Source organism: Oreochromis niloticus, linkage group LG7 (assembly GCF_001858045.2).
Source record: "Oreochromis niloticus isolate F11D_XX linkage group LG7, O_niloticus_UMD_NMBU, whole genome shotgun sequence".
In the NCBI taxonomy this organism is placed as follows: domain Eukaryota; kingdom Metazoa; phylum Chordata; class Actinopteri; order Cichliformes; family Cichlidae; genus Oreochromis; species Oreochromis niloticus.
The window spans coordinates 6,130,229-6,144,284 of NC_031972.2; positions in this window are offsets into that span (position 1 = coordinate 6,130,229).

The following is a 14,056-nucleotide window of genomic DNA, read 5'->3' on the forward strand; positions in this document are numbered from 1 at the left end:
TCTGTACATAATGTGCACCATGTTATCTCCTATATGATTTTGCAACTATAAGAATTGAGCCTGTAAAGACTTCTTCTTTTGGAGCTAGAGGAATTGCCTCCTGCAGGCCATTAGAAAGGAGGCAGATTTAAGGCACTTAGGCTGTGTATAAAACCTGTCCATCTTTTATACACAGCCTATGTGATGGGCAGAGACACATGGTGGACAACCAAATGGAAAAGTTACTTAATCTTGGGTTGTTATGTGTATTCTTACTGTTGTATTATAAATGACAGATTTACAGGTCATATGATTTTCAGTGATGACACAAACACATTCATACTTATTTGTAGCATCTGCTGGACAAGAAGACTGTTTGGTCTTAATAGTGGTTACTTGTACTTCCAAAGAGTCACTCTGGGTTTTAAAAATACATTGACTGAGTATATACTAAAATTGCACTGCAACCTTAATCAGCACTATTTGCCATGGCTTGCTTTGTACGAATCATCTGGATGTGCTATAATTTTGGCTGCCAGTCATTTCCACCCCTCCAGACCCCCCCAAGAAAATGTCTGTCTTGCTATTTTGCAAGAAAAGTGTCATTGTGATCCACAACTCAACCCCAAGCAAAACTCTAACTGACAAGACTAAATAAATTTGTATTGAACCAGCCCTGTGGGTAGTGGGGACTGGCTAAAAAGCTGCTTATTTCTTAGCTAATACAAAGCCCACGCAGCAAAAAGTAATAGTCAAACTCACACAGTGAGGTAAATGAGTAAACACATCAGCACCTGCCCCAGGGGTTAGAAGATTGGTCCCTTGGCAGTCTCCAAGTTTTCTCTTTTGCTTTTAAAGAAAATTATAAAGCTTGCAACTGTTCACATACACAAAACCTATTTTAGTCCAAAAGTCCCCAATACAAAGAAAGTCTCTTTTAAAAAATATAATTTTATTGGGTCAAAGTGTATCTTTTAATTTTTCCTTTGCTTAATAGCACTAAATCTCTGAATTCCCAGAATAACAAACACTATAAATTATTCACAATTGCTCCGCTGGGATGTGGTTATGACCGTTTTTCAAAATTCCACTGCCTGCAGCCATTAACGCCTGGCTCTCTATTATTATGTAAAGTATGAACACTTTGCCGCAGTCACTGAACAATTCAAATAATTATTGTGGTTATTATGGAGGCCTCAGCTGCTTGCCAGGTCCCTTTTCATTTGAAACTGCTGAAACACTACTGAGTAAGTAGCGCCAGACAGAGACCAAGAGCTCATACCAGCCACCATTACTAATAGTGCTTAGTTCCTGTGTGAGCGTGAGCCCACTGAGATAAGGCTGTGCTGACAAAAAGAATGGATGCTCCGAACACTCAAAGCTTCTTTGACAAGGCTGAAACATAACTGATATCATAGCTGTTAAATTGCATTGATGAGAAAAAGCAATGGGGAAACCTTTTGACGTGATGCTGGCAAAAGACACTGATGTCACCCATTCATTTCAAGTCTGGTTATACTGGCCTAAGCTGAGCATTTTCACCATCAAGCTCTTGATATTTTGAGACGTTTTTGTCTCCCTGGGAAATGCACCAAGTGTACATTTAGCTCACAATTACATTTTGTGGAAAAATGTGCTGAAACAGCTTGTGTTTGATGATTTTTGTTGAACTGTAGCGAGCTACATGCTGAAGTTTCAGCAAGCAATCCTAGGTAAACATGGATAAAACATTTCTCAATTGTAATATGCATTAACCTGATTGTCAGATTCAATTACACATTAACTGATGGTGGTAGAATGCCCTTCCAGGTCCTTCAGGTCAGCTAGTAAGACTGACCGTCTCTATATCATGACTTCTTCCCTCTATTTACCTTCTACTTGCCTCCTTGCTTCGTGTCCGCCCTTCCAGGTCCTTCAGGTCAGCTAGTAAGACTGACCGTCTCTATATCATGACTTCTTCCCTCTATTTACCTTCTACTTGCCTCCTTGCTTCGTGTCCCTGATTACCTGCCTTTTCCTGCTAGTTATTAGAATGCAGAGCTTGGGATTAGGTTTATGGAGTCACACGTCCTGGTCCAACCTCCACCATTTCACCTGGAAAACCTAATGCTAGATTACCCTACCTTACAACTCACCAGCTGCTTTCTCAGCTAGTTGCATACATCATTACCTCACTTTTTTGTGAGGGACATTGTCTGTATTTGAGTCCACCACTACCTAATCTCTGTTAAATGTCAGCTTTTTGGGGGACTATTTAATTTTTAGAAAAGGAATATTTTACTCATAAGTATCCATTGATTAGTGTGTTATTACATCTTCCTCCAATTCATGCATTCTCATAAACTTTGAATTAATCCACTAAAAATAAATCAATGTGGGCTCTCGCTCATAAAAGCTCTCTGATAAACAGTTTGACATTCTCAAATTGTTTGAGACTGTCAGCTTTTAACTACGTTTCACTATTTCCAGCTAACAGCCTCTAACAGAGGCTACCAGCAGCAAAAACAGCAACCTGTACCAACAGAAAAGTTTGGGATATTCTCAACAACTAACCTCAGTATTTGTTATCAGAAAGAAGTGATATTTACTGACTCAACTTCTGCTGGACTTCTTTCACAAAGTTTTACAGCCTCTTTTCAGAGTAAATAGACACAGGTACGTGATTTGTTGACAGCTGAGGTAAACAGTATGTTGACAGCCAACACTCACTACAGATGAATGGCAGCCAGAGCTGTTTGTCCTACAGTGGCCACCATAGCCAGGGTTATGAACTTGAATTGGGATGAGTAAGAACACAGAACTCAGTTGACTGCAATTTTCAGTCTAGTGGTGATATTTTATACACTTTACCTTTAAAGTGTGTTGTTGGTCTTATGCTATTAGCCATTATATGATCTTTAGGCTTTGATGTTGTTCAAGTCCATATATAGTCATTTCATTTAGGTAATACTGGCTTGGACATGTATATGTTTTAAAACTGTATCATAGAGATACACTTTTGTCTTTTTTTTTTAAGTAGAGCATTATACTGTAATGAAAGGGTTGTGCGTATGTCTTTTGGGGGCACAGTATATTGTACAGTATAAGGATGCTAAGCAGTCATTGAAAAAATTTACATGGAAAGAAATGTTGAGATGTGATTGGACCAATAGTTGAATTAATTAGAACACCAGCTGATATTTTGCAGACCAAGATGCTAAAAACTCAGAGCAAGGTTATAAAAAAAACCACTCACCAGATCATAACACTTTGTGGTACCAATATGACGTGTGCCCTCAAAAATATAGATTTCGCCCTTCAACACTTAGGAAAATGTTATGCACATTTCTTTTCTTAACCCTTTTTTAATGACGCTAATAGTTTCTAATGCACCTCGAAGGACAAAACTTTCACTTTTAGCCACGGTGCTAGCTGAGCAGGATGAAATGTTTCAGCGACTATTGGCTGGCTTTAATGGCTTGACAAACATTTTACAAGTCATCATTCTTTAAACAGCAACAGTGCCATTTTCAGTCAGGAGCATTACAGGTAAGGGGAAACTCATCGTTGCCATCCGTATTCTGTTCTGAGATGTCCACAACAGAGAACATCTCTCTGCCCATCATTATCTGTATGCATATATGAAAAGGCAGAGGTAGGAAAGGCAGCAGCAAGACCCTAGACTGGAGTCGAGGTGGGCTGCAATGCAGCTTGCAGATTTGTAGCAACTTTACACAGCCTAAAGCAGCTAAACACTCTCCCTGACATTTGCCAGCTGAATGTATAGAAGTGTATCAGATGAGCCATTAGGTGAGGTAAGCTTGGAACTAAATTCAGCTGATGTCCTTGGATAAACTGAGACTGAGTTTGTAACCCATCTGAACTAATGCTTATCTGGCAAAATGGTTAACATGGAAAACAAACCATCTCAGCACTAAGTCCAGTCTAAAGAGTTGATAGTTGCCTTCCATCATACTTGACCCGTATGAGTAGTGCATTGAGTATATTATTTTTTTCAGACATTTTCAAGTCGTTGAGCTTTATTAAAAACCACTTCCATCTTTATGCTTGTGTTATTTTCAAAGTTAAATAAAAGTGAGAGTTATAAAATCACTCATATGCAGAAAAGATAATGAAATATATCAAACTACTTGTCATAAAGTAAAATGGGCAAGTTGCTCAATATGTGCCAGCATGACTGTTTGTATTACCTTGCTGAATGAAGTAACGCTAATGCAAGTTATTACCTGCATCCCAGCACTGGAGACTATCTGCCGTCATCCATCATCGTCCCTGACAACCACAATTATAACCTGGACTATGCAGAGAGCAGGTTCTTACAGAAACATGACAGCAGGCTACTGATATAATTGCATCCTTGCACATAGTCATGTCTAGCTCTGCTTTGTTAATGGTCTTCATTTCCCCTCTCTTCCACAATACTCCAGGTGGTATCTGATATGCACAGTCACTGCAGGTGGAGGCTGAAACTCATCACCAAGAGCCATGTTAACTCTGTCAATTATTTAGATTTGACTTTGGCAATACATGCTTTATAATACAAAGAACATTTTTGGACTGTTTCAACAACAAATTATGTATGATGTGCTACAAAATCATTTGGGAGAAGAATGGCTTGCTGCACTGTACAAAAACATGACACACATGCTCTTACACATTACTATTGTTGGGACCTAATTTGATTGTTTCCCCATTAAACTAAAAATTCTTATAGATTTTTTTTAGTTTAACTTATGCATGAGGTTGAAAAGTTGCAGATCAGAAAATGAAAAGCTGCACTAAAGTATTCGGATGAAGTGGTTTCTTCTTTGACTTCATTTGCTTTTTCTCCTTCTTTAATTCTTCTACTTCTTATTATTATTATTCGTCTTTTTCTGCTGCTGCTGCTGCTGCTGCTGCAAACAGAGCAGTTTCTTTCATACTCCCATACAGTGACTACTTCTACGGAGAGCCAAAAAAAAGGAAAGTGAAGCTTAGTTTTACAACTACTTTCCAGGAATCTTTTTAATGAAATAATGTGTGCTATTTAGCACTAATAACAGTAATAGTCATCCAAATTTAGTCCAGTGAGGACCAAGGTAATCAAAAGAAGATGTTTCCACCTTCAGTATTTTATACTGCTGCATAGAACTGACATTTATGTCAAGATGTCCAGTCCAGCTAGGTTGCAAATCTTTGCAGATCTTCAGCACCTGCAGGCTGAATCATTAATTTAGCCTGCCCACATTACTTTGAATTTGGAACTTATTTAATTAGTGCCAAATTGTGTACAGTACTATGTAAAATTTGGATTCTCCAGAGTCCAGACCCTCATTTCTTCATATTTGGCTACCAAAAAGCTTCACCAAAAGTGAAAGGGCTCAATGAAACTGCTATTAAGATACCATTCTTAAGGAAAGAGAGCGTAGAAAAGCTTGAGCTTGTCATCAATATGTATGGAGACTGTAAGGAGAGAGCTAAAACAGTGAGTGTTTGTAAAATATGGTAGAGACTCTGTCATGGTTTGGGGTTAAAACCCCAATTAGTGCCATTGGGGATTTTTCAAAACTGATGGACTTGTGAAAACACAGAAGTACAGTCAGATTTTCATCTACAGTGGCTTGCAAAAGTATTCGGCCCCCTTGAACTTTTCCACATTTTGTCGCATTACAGCCACAAACATGAATCAATTTTATTGGAATTCCACGTGAAAGACCAATACAAAGTTGTGTACACGTGAGAAGTGGAACAAAAATCATACATGATTCCAAACATTTTTTACAAATAAATAACTGAAAAGTGGGGTGTGCGTAATTATTCAGCCCCCTGAGTCAATACTTTGTAGAACCACCTTTTGCTGCAATTACAGCTGCCAGTCTTTTAGGGTATGTCTCTACCAGCTTTGCACATCTAGAGACTGAAATCCTTGCCCATTCTTCTTTGCAAAACAGCTCCACAACTGCCCTGTGACGGCCTCAGAGGTTGTCTCAGAGAATATTGGGAGCAACAACACCATGAAGTCCAAAGAACACACCAGACAGGTCAGGGATAAAGTTATTGAGAAATTTAAAGCAGGCTTAGGCTACAAAAAGATTTCCCAAGCCTTGAACATCCCACAGAGCACTGTTCAAGCGATCATTCCGAAATGGAAGGAGTATGGCACAACTGTAAACCTACCACGACAAGGCCGTCCACCTAAACTCACAGGCCGAACAAGGAGAGTGCAGATCAGAAATGCAGCCAAGAGGCCCATGGTGACTCTGGACGAGCTGCAGAGATCTACAGCTCAGGTGGGGGAATCTGTCCATAGGACAACTATTAGTCGTGCACTGCACAAAGTTGGCCTTTATGGAAGAGTGGCAAGAAGAAAGCCATTGTTAACAGAAAACCATAAGAAGTCCCGTTTGCAGTTTGCCACAAGCCATGTGGGGGACACAGCAAACATGTGGAAGAAGGTGCTCTGCTCAAATGAGACCAAAATGGAACTTTTTGGCCAAAATGCAAAACGCTATGTGTGGCGGAAAACTAACACTGCACATCACTCTGAACACACCATCCCCACTGTCAAATATGGTGGTGGCAGCATCATGCTCTGGGGGTGCTTCTCTTCAGCAGGGACAGGGAAGCTGGTCAGAGTTGATGGGAAGATGGATGGAGCCAAATACAGGGCAATCTTGGAAGAAAACCTCTTGGAGTCTGCAAAAGACTTGAGACTGAGGCGGAGGTTCACCTTCCAGCAGGACAGCGACTCTAAACATAAAGCCAGGGCAACAATGGAATGGTTTAAAACAAAACATATCCATGTGTTAGAATGGCCCAGTCAAAGTCCAGATCTAAATCCAATCGAGAATCTGTGGCAAGATCTGAAAACTGCTGTTCACAAACGCTGTCCATCTAATCTGACTGAGCTGGAGCTGTTTTACAAAGAAGAATGGGCAAGGATTTCAGTCTCTAGATGTGCAAAGCTGGTAGAGACATACCCTAAAAGACTGGCAGCTGGAATTGCAGCAAAAGGTGGTTCTACAAAGTATTGACTCAGGGGGCTGAATAATTACGCACACCCCACTTTTCAGTTATTTATTTGTAAAAAATGTTTGGAATCATGTATGATTTTCGTTCCACTTCTCACGTGTACACCACTTTGTATTGGTCTTTCACGTGGAATTCCAATAAAATTGATTCATGTTTGTGGCTGTAATGTGACAAAATGTGGAAAAGTTCAAGGGGGCCGAATATTTTTGCAAGCCACTGTACCATGCAATATCATCTGGAAAGCATCTGATTCATTTTTCAACATGTCAGTGACCCCAAACACACTTGACAATGGAATATAAACATACCTGGATAGAGAAACACATACTGGAACATCATTAGTCATAGATTGGTCTTCCCAGAACCTGGAACTCAAAATAATTGAAGCAGTGTGAGATCCTCTTAACAGAGAACGAAACCAAAGGCAGTCACCCAAAGAAGAGCTTTAAGTCCTTCAAGAAGCCTGGAGAACCATTTCTGAAGAAAGCTTGCCTAAGAGACTTCATGCTGTGTTAAAGAATAAAGCAACAATCCAAATATTCTCTTTCAAGCTCATTAGAATTGTACAAACTTGCTTTTGCCATATATACTGTATTTCCATGAATGTTGGCAATGTATGTTTGTAATGGTCATAAAAAGAAATAAAGAATTGAAAAGTGTTTGTTCATTTTTAGCAATTCTCATACTTATTCACATCCCTGAGATGTGAATAAGTATGAGATCAGGGATGCCAGTTTTATATGTAATTTAAATACTGGGTCTATTTTAAATAAATAAATTACTAAACCCATCTTTGCTTATAACCCAATCTCCTACCTGCCCTTCAGTTAGCTGTTTGAAAAGCCATTTAGCCTAGCCCAAGCAGATTTTTAACACGGATAGTGGTGATTTTAAAAAATCCAATATATCGGTCAACCAACCCCCATATATTGGATTCATGTGAAATCATTTATGACAGTAACATATTATCACTGGCTCTCCTGTCTCCCTCCCCTCAGCTCTAACTGGTCACAGTAGATGCTGCTCCTCCCTGAGCCTGGTTCTGCCGGAGGTTTCTTCCTGGTAAAAAGAAGTTTTTTTCTTCCCACTGTTTCCGAATGCTTGCTCATAGGGGGTCGGTTAATTGTTGGGGTTCTCTCTGTATTATTTTAGGATCTTTACCTTACAATAATACAGAGAGAGCTGTTGTTTTGATTTGCACTATATAAATAAAATATTATTGAATTGAACAATGCATGTTAAAAATAAATTTGTTTTATTGTAAGAAGTTGTGGATTACTGATTTACACCCTGCCTGACTTTGCACAGATTTGTCATGTACTGATGGAAATACGAGAATGGGACCCAAGAGCAGACTCAATTTACAAGTTGAACTATTTACAAGGTGTTTTTTACAAAATGTGAACTTAAACAAGAACATGGCTAGAAACTGAAACTGGGGAACTAGAGCTGAGTAAGGCTGAGGGCGGAGAAATGCTTAAACACAGCGAGCACACGGAGAGCCAAGAGTTGAGTGCGTATGGCCTTGGGGTGTGCTTACTTGCAGACTGGAGATGGTGAGTCCAGGGGGAGGTGTCCGTGAAGGAGGATATCTAGTCCCAGAGGAGTGACAACAGGTAGGAGGGCAGCCGGGTGAACGAGGTGAGTATGGAAGTCCTTAGTTTGAGATTTGACTGAAGTAGCTGAAGCAGTTCAGACCAACACTGAAGCATGAACATGGCAGTAGGTAAATCTGGTTGGAACTGAGGACAGAGAGCAGCATTAGATACAGGACAGAGGACCATGGAACTGACCACTAGGAAGTCAAGTTACCACCAGGGGTAGCAGGACGAATTGGTGTCCTCCGCCTTGGAGGATGGCCTGGACACCTCTTACACACCCTGGAAAATCCCCAGACACTCCCACGGAACAAGACAAGATTAGTCGGTGCCTTTGTGTTAGTTAGTGGACTAACTATGCAACATCAACACTCATGAAATGGTTGAAGGGTTTTTATCAACAGATAAATGAAAATTACTCAGCCATATCAATAACAGATAATAGCTAATATAAGCTGATAAGATCAGCTGGCCAATATATCAGCTGGGTTCTACTATTTAGACAAAATTGACATTACTCACAATCATCTAATCTGATTTAAAGTGTACCTCTCCAGTTCAAGCTATTCAGGATATTATCAGAATTCATGCTTGTCAGACTTGCTGATAAGAACGGGAAGATCGTCTCCAGAGAAACTCAGCCATTCTGGATATAAATTTCCATCCACTGGAAGACTTTGGAAGCACATTTCAACAGCCAACAATAGCACGCCTCCAATATTCTACTCCATATCATGAAACTCAAATCCAAACCCAGACACCAGAAATTAGTTAGCACTCAGGTGTTGTGGGTTCATGCTAAAGCTTCACAGTGCATTTCATCTGGCTCTTTGTTGTGTCTTTGCAATGAGTAATGGGTGAAAACCACATGCTCAAAATTTCAAAACTCTGAATATGTTTGAGATGCAGGAGACAGACTGTAGTACTTTTTATAGTTGCCACAAAAGGGAAGTGTTAAGTTACTTCATTGTTTGGAGCTTGGCAGGTTTGGGTGTCAGGTAGATGCCAACGTACATTAAGGAATTTAAGTCACTGAACTGGACCTTTCCGACATATTTTGGTGTTGAATTATGCTCACCTAAAAGAGTTAGTTACTGCAATTCTTCAAGTTAATTTTCATGTTTGCAATTCTGTATGTGGCAGATCTGTCCAGATATAATTTATGGATGATTATTGCAAAGCATGTCAGCTTTGGCACTCAACCCCTGCAAATATTGTCACTTTTTTTTTTGTCAAAGAATAAAAATGCCCAAAATTCAGAACTCAAAGAAGTTATGGCCATCTTTTATATACAGTTTATAGTACAACCTTACCTATTTTTCAAACCACAGTATGTCTGAGAGCTGCATCGCACTCTGAGTAATGAGGCTGGTGGTGGAAAAAATATTTTTTCTTTCTTCTATGATGGATTTGAGTCCAGTGAGACATTAAACAAGCTGTTACTCTTTGAATCTAAGCAACTGACACCAAAACCTGGCATTTACATCAGTATCTGTCACTTTTCCTCCACTGCCTTTCTGCTATTTAATGTTGTTAAAATGTTTAAGAGCATTCTACCTTTAAAAATTGTCAACAACAGATAACCCCCCGAGCAAGAAAACACAACGCTCACATCAACAGAGAGAAGCCTTTACTTCATCTTTATTTCATCTTTTGACATGAAGAGCTAAAGGCATCCTCTATGAAGTTGTTTATTGACTCAGTCACACAGACACACACACACACACCTAAAAAAAAGGACTCAAGCATGTGGAAAAACCCAAGGCATTACTTGTGATTTATTCATTTAATAACCACAATCATTTTTCTCCATTGGGATGCATTAGCCCGAAGAGAAAAAACTGTTACAAATGCAAGTAAACAAGAAATGGTGAACAGAGGGTAAAAAAAAGTGAAAGACATTGTAGAACTACATTTGTGAATCTGACCTTCTACCAGCCGATGACATGATTGCCAGGATGGTAAAATCTGCAGCACACATAAATCATGGCAGGTGTGAACATGTACTGGGTTATGGAAATGAGGCATAAAAGGCTTGGGTGAACCGATGAGCATGATGTAGCTGAGTACATGTCACCTTTCCATGCCCATTTCCTTTTTTCTGGAATTGGACATGAGCAAATGACAGATATTTTGTCTGGCTTCTGTTCATTTGTTTGTTCCTTTTTCCCTTCTAGCCACTTCTGTACCAGCCTTATATTCAAGCTATCTTCAGTACTTCACTTATTCACAGCTGTTAGTAGAAAAAAATGACTCCTCCTTCTCTTGCCCAGAAGCAGCTCCATGCTCTGACTTGCATGCACTAGTGAAATACATATCATTTCTGAAGTCTCCAGGTCATAACACTGTAAGACACTAAGTGTAATGGTCCATGTGTCACTGATGCAGAGTTTTGAAGGAGGTGTGTAAGGGTTTTCTAGTTTCGTATTTATTATGATAATTTTGTGTTTTGGTTTCAAATTCTTTATTTATTAGTCTTCTGGTGTTATTTTTACATTCCTGGGGCGTATGATGGTCCTGTTTTCTGTGACTTTAGTTTATTTATCCCCTTTTGCATTGCCATTCTTCATCTTCTGTCTCTGTGTCAAGTTTGTATATCCATATATCAGTTATTTCCTGTTTTATTTTGACAGCCTCTTGTCACGTGTGCTTTGCATTTATATATTTTCTCAATCGCCCCTTGTCCTTTCTTATGTTCTCCATCATGACCGTGTCCTTCCTTGTGTGTTTACAGGGGAATTGTTTATTTGCAGATTTGTTCCTGACAAGTCTGGCAGTAAAGCAGCTTTTGAGATTCATATTCTTCATTTCTGATTCCTTCATCTGGGTCCCAACTCCTGTTTGCTACACAGCCCATGTTGACTATAAGCTTCATGCTTTCCTGAAAAAACTAGCAAGGGGATGAGGAATGAATCAAGAACTACATTAAATGAATTATTCAGAAGGTCACAGTTAAAGGTTCATGTAATGAAAATTAAAAAATGAATCCAAAATTTGAGCTAGAGCTGCTAAATGTCCCCATGCATTAGGGGTGGAAAGAGTCACAACGTGTCATGGTACTGGGTCTGCGACTCAGTGTTTTGTGTATTTTAGTTTTATTCTTTGATTATTGTATGTTCTGAGTGTTTCCTGTTTTATTTTGAAAGAGTCTATTGTGTCTTTATCATTGTGTTTAGGTTCACTTCCCCTGTACCATAGTCAGGTTCTTTTGTGTCAGCTGTTTCCTCATGTATTTCCACTTCCCCTGATTACACCAAGTGTGTATTTAGTCTGTGTTTCCATTCACTCATTGTCAGGTCATCTGTAATTTCACTCTGTAATCGTCGTAGTGTTCACAGTTTTTCAGTTTCGTAGTTGTTCATAGCCTGTACTCAGTTTAGTTGTCGCTTTCTGTTTTTCTCCTTAGCGTTCTTGTTGCCTTTATTCAGCCCTAATAACGCTCGCTTTTGCTTTGCAAACCACCTCCATCTCCTGCAGTGTCTGCTCTTGGGTCCGTTTAAAATACATTGGCGCTCCCCCCACGACACAACATCAACGGTTTGGTTTGTACTGGTTTGGTTTTTGGTTTGGTCCAGTGTACTTTTTCTTAAATATTTTGTATTTAATGCTATACATTGATAATCCACCACTCACAGTTTTTAAAATATCAAGAACATGCCATTACTCTCAAGGACATGTCATGTAGTCACACAAAAAGTGAACAAATGAGGCACTTTGGTGTAAAGCGCATCATTCTGACAGGGTTAGGTTAAAGCTAGGTGAGACTTTTGCGCAGTAAACGTGGAGAGATTGCTAATTTTAGAAAATTTTAAAACTCTTAAATTCATTTTGACATTGAATGAACAATTATTCACTGTCCAGTCCTAACGAAAGAATAGGTTTTCTTGATGCTAAACTACACTGTGACTGCTGTGTTTAAGACATTTTGTGCATGTTCAGCACAGAAAGACTGAACTGACTGATATTTATAGGGTATATATATCAAAAGGAAATGGCTCTCAATGTTGTGATTTCTCAATTAGTCCAAACAAAAGACCTTTATTGCTATTTTCAGGCCATCAGTACAAGGTAAACAACAAGATCAAGCAGCACTATACTTTCCTTTCTTTAATAATAAACTTTTTTAGAGAGAATAGTGTACTCATAAATATTATAAATATAAAAAATAATGTGTTTTATTACATCTTGCAATGAATTGATGCATTCTCATGAATTATAAGATTGTCAAATTCAACAACGACAGAAATGCAGCCTATAACTTCCTCCTGAGTGACGGTGGAAAAAGGCTTTGGGGCTCTAGTCTCTGTTGCATGGAGCTCTCCACATGACTCTGCCATGACAGATCTGCTTTGAGAAGGAAAAGATCTGCCTCTGGCTCTACTGCTGAGAATGAACTGGCCACCCAGGCTTCACTGGGATTATCCTGTGGAATAAAGACAAATAGAAATTTTGAAATTATTATATTTAATTTATTTATTCATTTATTATTGTTGTTGTTGTTATTATCAATATTATTATTATTAATATTATTATCATAAATTATAACAACAAAAATATGTTTATGGCAGATGAGACAATACAGTTGTTCTCTGTTGCACAGTAGGAAAAGGTAAATGTTGCAGAAGTATTCTGTTTAGTTTAAAAAATAGAGGTAAGGTATGGCAGAGACTTGTATCTTGTATCCAGGGCACTAAATCTGTGCAGATGGTCCTAAACATCTTTGTATCTGCTGTCCAGGTTGTTAGTGATGACTTTCTTAGCATTTATGATGGTGGAAGTGTACTCTTTATAGTTTCCATGTCATCTTTTGAAAATCATCACCGAAAATTAGGGGTATTCATCAGTCTTCAGAGGTTTGAGAATGTCTTAATTTGGTCCTCTCCCAGTTTTACCTCAATCTCAGTCAAAACAGCCTTGGCTCATACAAACTTAACTGTGTAAGCTTACAGTATATGTACATGTACAGGGAGTGCAGAATTATTAGGCAAATGAGTATTTTGTCCACATCATCCTCTTCATGCATGTTGTCTTACTCCAAGCTGTATAGGCTCGAAAGCCTACTACCAATTAAGCATATTAGGTGATGTGCATCTCTGTAATGAGAAGGGGTGTGGTCTAATGACATCAACACCCTATATCAGGTGTGCATAATTATTAGGCAACTTCCTTTCCTTTGGCAAAATGGGTCAAAAGAAGGACTTGACAGGCTCAGAAAAGTCAAAAATAGTGAGATATCTTGCAGAGGGATGCAGCAGTCTTAAAATTGCAAAGCTTCTGAAGCGTGATCATCGAACAATCAAGCGTTTCATTCAAAATAGTGGAAAAACCAAGGCGCAAAATAACTGCCCATGAACTGAGAAAAGTCAAGCATGCAGCTGCCAAGATGCCACTTGCCACCAGTTTGGCCATATTTCAGAGCTGCAACATCACTGGAGTGCCCAAAAGCAATACTCAGAGACATGGCCAAG